General features: G+C 40.2%; 1 protein-coding gene across 10 annotated transcripts in view; it reads right to left on the minus strand.

Moving 5' to 3' along the window:
* The window catches only part of FOXP1 (forkhead box P1), a 705,387-nt gene that overhangs the window by 355,173 nt on the left and 339,088 nt on the right, over positions 1-11,126 (minus strand). The gene's annotated exons all lie outside the window — the stretch shown is intronic.

Consider the following 11,126-nt stretch of genomic DNA (forward strand, 5'->3'; position numbering starts at 1 on the left):
GATTTCTAAACTGATAAAGTGGGAATTCTAGATTCCAGTATTCCCCCCTCCCAGATTATTCATGTCTTCACTACCACAGCACCATCTACTGTAACAAGACCATTTCCAGAATGCAAGCTTCAGGTAAAGAAGACATAAATCTCTGCCCAGCAATGAAACACACAGGATTTATATACCATTAATTCCTTCCCTAGTCTGTTTAATATGGTGTTCCTCATCAAGATGGTGACTTTTCCCCATTCCTCCCACCACTCCTTTCCACTAATTTCTTCAAAGATGTCCAAGTCTTAGCCTGAGCATATTGCTGTACCAACACTTGTAAAAGACTCAATAAACTTTTATGGAGATCTTGCCCATCCTACATGAAGTAGGGTCCAAGTATACAGAGCAGAGAAGTCATAACCTCTGGCCTATGCTTTACTGGGTAATTCACAATATATGAAATATTCTCCAGTCTCATACCACACAAGAATAAGAGTGCCACCAAGAAAAACAGCATGAAGAAAATGAGAAAATAACAATCATTACTATTACTATCATTATGAACTTTATACAGCCACCTTCCCCAAAATAGATTCAAAGCAGATTAAAAATTAAATACTTGAAGAAAAAAGCAACATTTAACATGAGACTAAATTAATAACAACACAAGAACAATTTGAAATATATAGTTACAATGTTTAAAAGCAGTTTTAAAAATAGCATTGTTAAAGCAGTTCAGCCTGTTCTTAAAAGCCATTGTTTTTTTGGAAAAAAATCCTTCAGTTCTCAAAAGCAAGTTGGAATAAAAAAAATCTTTGCCTGCTGATGAAAGGAAAGCAAGTGCTGGTCCATCCTAAACTACCTAAGAATGCTGTGGTTCCAAAGCCCACAGGGTTCTCCTGGGAAGGCCCTATTGCGTATCTCCACTAAGTGTAGCTGAAAAGAAGGGGCTGAAGGAAAGATCTCCTAAAGATGTCAGAGCTCAGGAAGGCTTGAATGGAGAGATACAGATAGGTCTGTGGTTCCCAACCTTCCGTTCTCCATTTGTTTAGAACTTCAGCTCCCAGAAGCCTCAGCCAACTTGGCCAACAGTCAGGAATTATGGGAGATGAAGTCCAAATCATCCAGAAGATCAAAGGTTGGGAACCACTGAAGGATGTCACCTAGCTGGAACTAAGCCACAGAGAGCTTAATAAGTCATAACCATCACTTTGAATTGTACCTGGAAACTAGGGTTGCCAGGTGAAATATTGGACAGGGCCTCTGTCCCTTCAATGGTTGTGTAGAAGATTAATTTCAGCAGGTGCTGTTTGCATGACAATTTCTCTCTTCTACACAACCATTAAAGCAGAAGTCCCCAAACATTTGTGGCTACTGCTCCCTTTCATCTTGAGAGAGAATCCTTGTGCCCCCTTGCATATTTCTTGATATTAGGTCTACTGTGTATTGCAAATTCAAAACAACCAATCTCGGTTGTTCCTCCCTTTGCACCCAGTCACCCTGGGAACAGCAACTGACTGGTCTCTCACCCATGTCACACTTTCAGCAAAGGTAAGAGGCTTCTCGGTTGCTGCTCAACCAGCTGCTCAGTTGCTGCGCCCAAGGTGATCAGGTGCTAAGAGAGAACTGTTCAGAACAGTTCTCAAAAATTGCCTCATCTGGGATGGATTGGGAATGGAAGGGAAGGGAAGGGAACGAGTGAGGGACTTCCTCTGTGCAGTAAAATGCATCCCCCACTCATTCTGCTCCTTTCCTGGACCCTTTTGTACCTTTTTTTTCAGCCTGTCCAATGAAAGAACACAGGAGCAGCAGAGCAGCTCTAACTTGCCAGCCAAGTCCCAGCAAAACACAGAAGGCTTACACAGGGTCCCCAATTTGGAAGCTCCCTTTTTCTGATGCTTCTCTCCCACTGCACATGCTCTAAGTCCTTGCTCCAGTCAGTCAGTCTGCCCCCAAATAGTGCTGCTTAGAGCCACAGAACTAATGTTCTGTGCCCAACCTGTGCAAGAGATTCTCAGCCACTGCCACCAGTGAAAGATGCAGCTGAGAGAGTGAGCTCGTGCAGGCAATTAAAGAGCATAAGAAACCACCACACTAAATGGTCAGTGAGGACCCTGGAAAGAAGTTCCATGATACCTTCAATCTCACCATGGTTCTAAAGGCCAGTGATTCCCTTGCTTTCTTGTGCACCAATACTTTGACTGATGGCCCCCCTGCTTTTCCCATTACTGCCCTCCTGCTGCCCCATTCCCCCCCTTCACCATCTCTGGATGTTTCCACTGCCCCCTGTGGGGTGGGGGATACCACCTACTACATTAAAGGAACAACATCCTGTACTTTATTTCACCCATCCGCCCTACTGGAAACACAAAAGCAGGCAGTGGGAGCTATTGTAGCTGCAGAATTATCTGTGCTCTGTAAATGGCCCCAGTTATCAACCTGCATTCTATAGCATAGCAAACAACAACATTACAGGGACATGGCTGTGTTCAGATACTTACTAGAGTGCCAGCAGTTGTCATGTGGTGCAAAAAGTGGTTGCCTCTTCTTCCTAATGTTTAGGAAAAGAGATTCCACCCAAACATTAGGAGGAACTTCCTGACAGTAAGGACTGTCCGACAGTGGGACACACTCCCTCAAAATGTAGTGGTGTCTCCTTCCTTGGAGGTCTTTAGGCAGAGGCTGGATGACCATCTGCCAGGGATGCTTTGATTGAGAGTTCCTGCATGGCAGGGGGTTGGACTGGATGGCCCTTGTGGTCTCTTCCAACTCTACGATTCTATGATTCCCCTGTGGCATGTACTAGCTTTATGCAATACAGATACTCTAGACAGAGGGTTGTTTTTACAAGAGCCCTATTTGGAAACTCCATCTCCTCTATTATTATTTTTGAGGAGGAATTAAGCTAGTAATTTGGTGGTGACGTGTGTGGTTTTCAATAAGTAGCATGAAAGAGGGGAATGAATTGTTCCTCTATAACACACATGCTATCATCCGCCGTAAGTGTCTGAACTGGGCTGAAGGTATTCCAGAGAAAGAGATATGGTCACAATATACTCTGTTGAGATAAAACAAATATGAAAGTGAAATAACCGCACAGAAAGGAAGCTTCCCTTTATCATGTGAAGGGTTACTCATCATCTCCTGTTGTGCCCAATCTCACATTTATTAACTCAGTTAAATGCTTGCTCATGAAATTGCAAATCACACAATCACAGAGATAGGAAATGTATATGGCCCTCCAGATATTGCTAGCCTGTAACCTTTATCAGTCTTCACCACTGGCTGTGCTGGTGGGAGCTGGTGAGAGTTGCAATTTAACCACATCTGGAGATCCACACTAACCTTATTCCTGTTTAATGTCATTGCTACAATTGTAGAACCACTTTGATAAAATATATAGGAAGATGGCCAAGCCATGTGTCACTAGGATGCACAGCCATTCTCATGTGGTCTGGTTCACTACTGCTGCAGCAATGTCTACAGAGAATGATGTGCATGATCAAAAATATGTTATCACCTTCTCATGCCACCTCTTCCTATTCATGTATGCTCTCGTTACTTTAATGTGATATGGAATAAAACCACAGGGAAGATGTTCTTGTAATAACTTTATTAAGCTAATGGCAAGTTGAAGTTTGGGAAAAACCTGTACCACCTATTTAAGTCAGAATACTACAAGAAAGAAAAGCAGGTTTGGGGGCACAAAATAATTTCATTTTCAGATATGTCAAACAGTGTTATAACATGCAACTGATATTTAGAGCAACAAGCCAGCACATAAAGTGTTCTATAAAACTCAGCCAATAAACAAAACATCCTTTTAAAAATAGCATTGTTAATTCAGTGCTTTTCCTTTTTAGTTGTGTGATGTTGTCAAAGCTCTAGTTGTCACACAGAAGAAACCAAAATCTTATACCTTCATTACGTGAACCACTTCTGAAACTTGTATCTAGCCATGAAAATCTAATTAATCAATTAACCAACTGCACCACTCAGCTGACCATATGTTAACATAATTCCTTTATAAAAAATGCACATGAGTGGTTTTCTTTGCTCACCATTCATTATTGATTTATTCAACTTGCAGCCTGACTATCTTGTAGACTCAAGGAAGGCAACATTTAAATAGACTGCAATGAAATAAAAATGAGAGGTAATATTTTGTTTCATACCAAAATAAGAAACATAGGCAAAATATCCTTGCACATGATAAGTTGCAGATATTAATTGTCAATAAGCATACATAACATGTTCAGTGTTCCACAGTTCCACACAACCATGGTGAGTAAACTCAAAGAACATTAAGAAAGAAAAGTATCTTTATACCTCCATATTTATGTGGCATTTCCCCTCTTCATACTCTCAGAAACATATCTTGTCTTTCTAAACAGAACCAAGAACCAATAAGCACTGAAAAATAAAATGGCATAAATTGACCTATAGTTTTTTGAAACCCGAAAAGATTAACTAGAAAAAGAAAATGGCAGAAAGGGAAGGATTAAATCTCACTCGTGCTATCATTGCAGTTCTGGTGTAATAGAGTCAGTCTATGAATGTTTATTTTGGCAAAAGGTAGACACTGAAGCTGAGCTACACACACTATGCCTTCAACATACCAGGCAGTTTAGTCCTTAAACTGGAAAGTCTGGGACAAAAATTAAGTAGAAGTGACCTGATAACAATGCTCAACCTTGCTAACTCCAGGATAGTAGTTTTATTCATTTAAGATAACATGAATGCCATATTTATATTAAAAACCTGACTTACCCCATGCTGCTGTGTGTGTACAAGTGTGTGTGTGTGGGCAAGCACACACAGTTGTGTACATGCATATGCATGTGTGTTTGTTCATGTATAATGGACAAAGACTGTGTATGTATACAACAACTGTATGAAAGGCAGAAAACAGGTGACATTTTCTCATCATTATATCTCTATATTGGGAAAAGCCTCACCTGTTATTATGTGTGTGTTATACAGCTATTCAAGGCACACAGGCACTGCTCAGGACTTACTCTGCAAGAAAGTTGGCAACCCTAGATGTGCCTAGGACTGGTGAATGTAATACCCCTGATGATATTTCTATTTATCTTCAAGCATAGATGACTCCCGACAAAGCACATGTCTTCTAAAGTTAGTATAATGAGTGGGTTCCAAAATATCTAGAGAGGGACTGCATTTCAAGAGGTTTTGAACCTTTCAGAGGTTTTAAAATGTTACCATTAGAGTTGTCTGAAGGCTTCCTTGATATAAATTCACACATTTGGCATAACACTCTCTCTCTCTCTCTCTCTCTCTCTCACACACACACACACACACACACACGGACATAGCCTTTCCACTTCATATAGTGCTCAGGGGGTTTTATCAATAAATAAATACTGAATACATACAAAACTATAATCAAAACTCCAGAATTAAATGTAATAAAACAATTGGGAGCAGAGGAGGAGATGAGTTAGAAATTAGCAGTTCCTAACCAATTAAAAAACTACTTCAGCAAACAAATCAACTTCAACGTCAAAAGCTTATCTGCATAATAAAGTTTTGGTGGGCTGCCACATAGGCAAGAGATAGGATTATAAGAGATTTCTGACCTCCCTGTGCAGAGTATCCCAGAGTCTGGGGGAAACCACTGAAAAGATCCTCTGCCACATTCCTGCTTAAGGTCTCTGATGATGGCATGGGCCCCACCTGGAATATTGTGTCCAGTTCTGGGCGCCACAATTCAAAAAGGACATTGAGAAACTGGAGCGTGTCCAAAGGAGGGCAACTAAAATGGTGAAAGGTCTGGAAACCTTGCCCTATGAGGAACGACTCAGGGAGCTGGGGATGTTTAGCCTGGAGAAGAGAAGGTTAAGAGGTGATATGATAGCTCTATTTAAATACTTGAAGGGATGTCATATTGAGGAGGGAGCGAGCTTGTTTTCTGCTGCTCCAGAGACTAGGACCCGGAGCAATGGATGCAAGCTGCAGGAAAAGAGATTCCACCTCAACATTAGGAGGAATTTCATGACAGTAAGGGCTGTTCGACAGTGGAACACACTTCCTCGGAGTGTAGTGGAGTCTCCCTCCTTGGAGGTCTTCAAACAGAGGCTGGATGGCCATCTGTCGGCAATGCTTTGATCTGGATTTCCTGCATGGCAGGGGGTTGGACTGGATGGCCCTTGCGGTCTCTTCCAACTCTATGATTCTATGATTCTATGATTCTATGGCAGCAGAGAAAGAAGGTGGGCAACTGTACAGGAGACGGGACCCATTTCCCACCATGCACCCACCCTGCAAGCCACAGAGAGTTATTTCAGCACACTACAAGTGACATGATTCACTTCCAGTCAATGTTTTGCTGATTCTGAATTTATTTTGTGTTTTAGAGAGGTTGGGAGGAGGACTTTGAAGTATTGGGAGAAGCAAACCACCATGGTTTGGGCACATTTTGGATAGTTTTAAGCTGCCCCCCCCCAAAAAAAAACTGCAAATCCGAATTGACTGGAAATGTATTTTTTCTTTTTGCTTTAATTAGTCTGATATCTTTGGGGGGTTTCTAGGAGCCTTCATGGACTTGGGGGTCCCTTGGACTCCCTTTTGCCAATCCTTCCTAAACCCTGGGCAAGTACCAAGAAAAGAATGTGGCTTTTCAAGTGAGTAGGTCAAAGATGTGCAGGGTTTTATACAAACTAAAAATCAGGGGAAAGAATCCCATGATTCTTGCAACTACTCCCAAACAACACTCAGATCACAACATTTTGGACCAGCTGAAGTTTCCAATCACTTTTCAAAGGCAGTGCCTTGCATAGTGTTACAGTAATCTATAACTAGTTTAAAAGTGTCTATTGAAAATAATAGATTAATCGGGCTTCTTACTGGAATTATCTCTACAGAAGATGTAGCCAGTTTGGGAAGGCTCAGACAGAGATATATTAGTAACAGACTCATAAGCAAAGGCAGTCTTTGCACAGATCTCTATTCCCTTCTTATGTTCGACATTTCTGTTGTTTCCTATTCATGAAAATAACAGATGAACCTGTCTCCATCCCAAGCACTGTCTGTGCACCCACAGCACTGACCGAGGACAGTGGGTTGTATGTACATGAGAGTTTGTTGCACAGCAAGAGTTTCAAACCTAGACACTTGAAACTTGGGGTGTACACAAAAAGGGCTTTAATGATATGCACCAGTTCTAAAATATTTGTTATATTTACTGTACAGACTTCATGTATACATCTAGAAATTATGGTAAAAAAATTGACACCAAAAACCTGAGTCAACTTATCCGAGGGGCCAATGTAAGTAGATTACTTTAACTCTTATTTTTTTAAAAAAGCACCATCCCCTGGTGAAAAGCAAGAGTGTAATCTGCCCTGGAAGCACTGACACACACACACACACACACACACACACACACACCTCTCATCCATCCACCCTGCTGGAATTTTGTAAGTTCTTTGACATCGTTTTCCTTTGCTTCATCCTTTAGATCTTTTGTTACATGTCCCTAGGTTTTACCCTCAATTTATCCATGGGCCATATCAAAATCCACAATATTGGACCCAAGGCCTGCACTTGTCGTATAAATGAGGCGCACTTATAGACGAGTATATACATTAATTAATTTAAATCTGGTAGTGTTTTAAAATCTACAGTAACATCAACAGATGGATTTCCTCACCAGTACATACGATTGCAACTGACATAGTTTGAAGGCAGTGGGAAACATTCCAAGAGGAAAGAGTTGTAGGGTTGTCCCTACCTCTCCCTGCTGTGGGGCAGTCCAACCACACAGTCACAGAGTATGTGGACCCCTTCCTCAGGGATCTGGAGGTGCACACCACCAGAACAAACATGTCTAGGTTACCAGTGGCCATCACTTCACACAGAAAGACCAAGCACAATGTTTAGATGAAGCCACTGGTATAGCAAACTCACTGCTATAGCAACCTCTGTCATTGCAGGTACTTTGCATGCAGCTAAATTAGACTTGCCAGGCATGTTTCAGTCTTATAAACAGCTTTACCATGTAGCAGTTGGTATTGTGATATTTTGCTTTCAATTTTTTCCCTTTTATTTCAAATTACTCACTTTCATTTTAAAAATTAACTAGTTAAAATGTTTGTTATGTAAAAGGAATAATAAACTGAATAAAGAGGTACTCTCTCATTCCTCTTCGTTGTCCCAAGCATTTCTGTACCACCAAGAACATGTAATAATGTCATGGAAATGTTTCACATTGTGCATGGGAAAATACCACACAATAAGCCATGCTACAAAACATAGTAGTTGTATGGTGAAGTTCTACATACTTGCAAAATAGTGGTATTGACAAGAGAGCCCTCACAGCAGTACACAAAATACTCTGTTTAAAAATATGTATGAACCAAAGGAAGAGTTACATTTTCAGTAACACATCGATAAAGTTATTCCAACCAGTGCTGAAAATCCTCCTATCTTAACTATTTTTATGGTAGATTCAAATATATATTTTTTTCGACAGGAGCTTTCCATTTCCCTCTCTGTGCTGTACCTTATCAAGGCAGTGTGAAAGAGTATCCAATTTAATATCTGTTTGCAGGACTGGAGATTTCTTCATATCTTATGCAGCAAGGAAAGCTTCAGGGGATGGCTTAGGAACCTAAGCATCAGTTTTTAAATACCTTTATTGGTTGGAACCTCAGATCCCATCAGGGTTGACTTAGTCCTCCATGGTTATTTTGGAAGATAAACTAACTTTCATGCAGTTTATTTTGCTGGGTACTTTTGAATGAATCTTCAATGAGCTTTCCTGAAAACACTTTCAAACATTGGCCATGTTCAACACTGTCTTTCAAGTCTCACATAAGCAAATGAAAATAATCACTAGTCTATTTGTGAATGTGGAATATGGGGACTGCTATACTGAAAGGTCTTCTAATCTGAATTTTTTGAATTATAAATAGCAAAAATGTCTTCATTTTTAATTAGTTGCAAATAAAATAAGTATGCATTCAGGATGAACAACCACAACAAACAGATCGTCTCACAAAATATCCCACCTCCCTCTCCTCAAGATCTGATTAACCAATCTTGATTTAGAAGTTCATAAGCAAGCACTATTAAACCTACACAGATTTGTTGTAACCTGTATTTGCTACCCAGGGGTAAGGGTAGAATCTGTGAACTTTTTGTGTGTGTGACTGTCTAATTACTATAAGCAAAAGAGTCAGAAGCATTTTTTCCAAGTTCTCCTACCCACTGAGGTGTTTTTCTAGGTCCATATAAAAGGGAAAAAAGCTATCCCCACCCCCACTTTTTCCCCAGATCAATTAACTGCTGTTGTGTGCCTTCAAATTGTTTCCAAACTATGGCGACCCTAAGGCAGTGAAACTATTATGGGGTTTTCTTGGCCAGATTTCTTCAGATGGGGTTTGCCATGACCATCCTCTGAAGCTGAAAGAGTGTGACTTGTCCAAGGTCAGCCAGTGGGTTTCCATGGCCAAGACAGAATTTGAACCCTGGTCCCCGAGGTCCCAGTCCAACACTCAAAGCACTACATCATACTGGCTCTTAATTAATTGCATTACCCAAGAAGATACAGAAGCTGGTGTTTTGGTTTTCCAAACTCTCATCATTTTAAAAATTGGCTGATATGACAGTTTAATATATGTACAGTTGCAAAGGCCCTGCCTTGTACACAAGTATCCCAGTATAAGGTGCCAAAATTTAAGTGTATACTTCCTAAAACCAAGTCAGTATGTTTTAAAACTTCATTCCGCTCTGGCTACACTGTTTTACCACTAGACAAAAACTGTCAAAGCCTGACCTGCCACAGTGAAGACAGAGGTGAGGCAATAAATAGTAAAACAAGGACAAGAAGTTACAGCTGGGTATAGGGAGTGTCTGGTGAGCCAAAAGGCAGATCAGGGACATACAAAACAAATACTGGCAAAGCAGCTGCAAAATATAAAACTTAATTTCAGGACCAGAGACAGATTCAAAGTATGCATCACAGGATGTGTTACAGAATTTGAAAGTACACTCTCCAGATAGGGAAGTTTAATATCTGATTGAACATGTGGCATCTTTAAATGCTACTGCATTTGGAACGGGGAAATGAGCAGGGGAATGAAAGCAGAGGCATAATAATGCCACTTCTCCTCACACCCTTTCACATTACACACAGAACAGGTTGCTGACTACTTTGGTTTAAAGTACCTGATGGTATTGCTTGGGGACAAGGCATTTCAAAGCGAGTATGTAAACTTTTACACTTGCATAGCCCATAACTGGACAGGGAAAGATATTCTAATAAACTAGCAAGCTGAGGGGAAGCACACTAAAATACAGGGACAACAAATCTCTCTTTCCAAGTCATGAACATATTTTTATTTTATTTTTCATTTTATTTTTTTGCATCTTGGGATTGGATTCAAGGTTCAACTGAGCATCTGTAGTACTCTGCATATGATTTGTGTATCACTCCTTGTTGTTTAAAATGTTTTATCTTAGTTTTCATTTCAGCTTTGCCTCCCAAGTCACTACCTTTCTAGCCTTTAACACTGCAAAGCTCTGTAGTTAGTAGGCATTTGGACCGAGGTCCAAGTTCAAGAAGGGATTTCAACTTCACTACCTTTCAGGCAATAACTTCTTTTTTTTTTTTAACTAGCAGCGACAAGCAACTGCTCTGATACTTATTTTTCTGTATAGGCCAAAAATGAGATGGATTTCTTATAAAGCAATCTGTAATCTGGATCTATAGCATCCCTACATGCCCTTCCCATACAGGGCTTGTTGGAGAAGAGCAAAAACCCATCCGGAGAGGTCCTTTGGTTACCTCTGCTCCATTCTCTTCCTGAAAACTGAAGCACAAAAACACAAGGTCTTTATGGTTCCAAGTCTATGGATTATGTCACCAAATGACCTGTAGGAAGGCACATGCTTCAGTTTGCATTTTATAAAATGCTGTACAACTGCTTCCAACTTTTAGTTCTGTTTTGAGCAGTGTTGCTGTTAGTATATATTTCTTTTCTTTTCTTTTACCGTTTTAATGCACTTGCAAGCCTTCTTGAACAACTACTACTACTGTTGCTGATGTTTCTTCTTCTTTGTATTATTATTATTATTATTATTATTATTATTATTATTATTATTATTATTATTATTATTAT

Source organism: Sceloporus undulatus, chromosome 2 (genome assembly GCF_019175285.1).
Source record: "Sceloporus undulatus isolate JIND9_A2432 ecotype Alabama chromosome 2, SceUnd_v1.1, whole genome shotgun sequence".
Classification (NCBI taxonomy): domain Eukaryota; kingdom Metazoa; phylum Chordata; class Lepidosauria; order Squamata; family Phrynosomatidae; genus Sceloporus; species Sceloporus undulatus.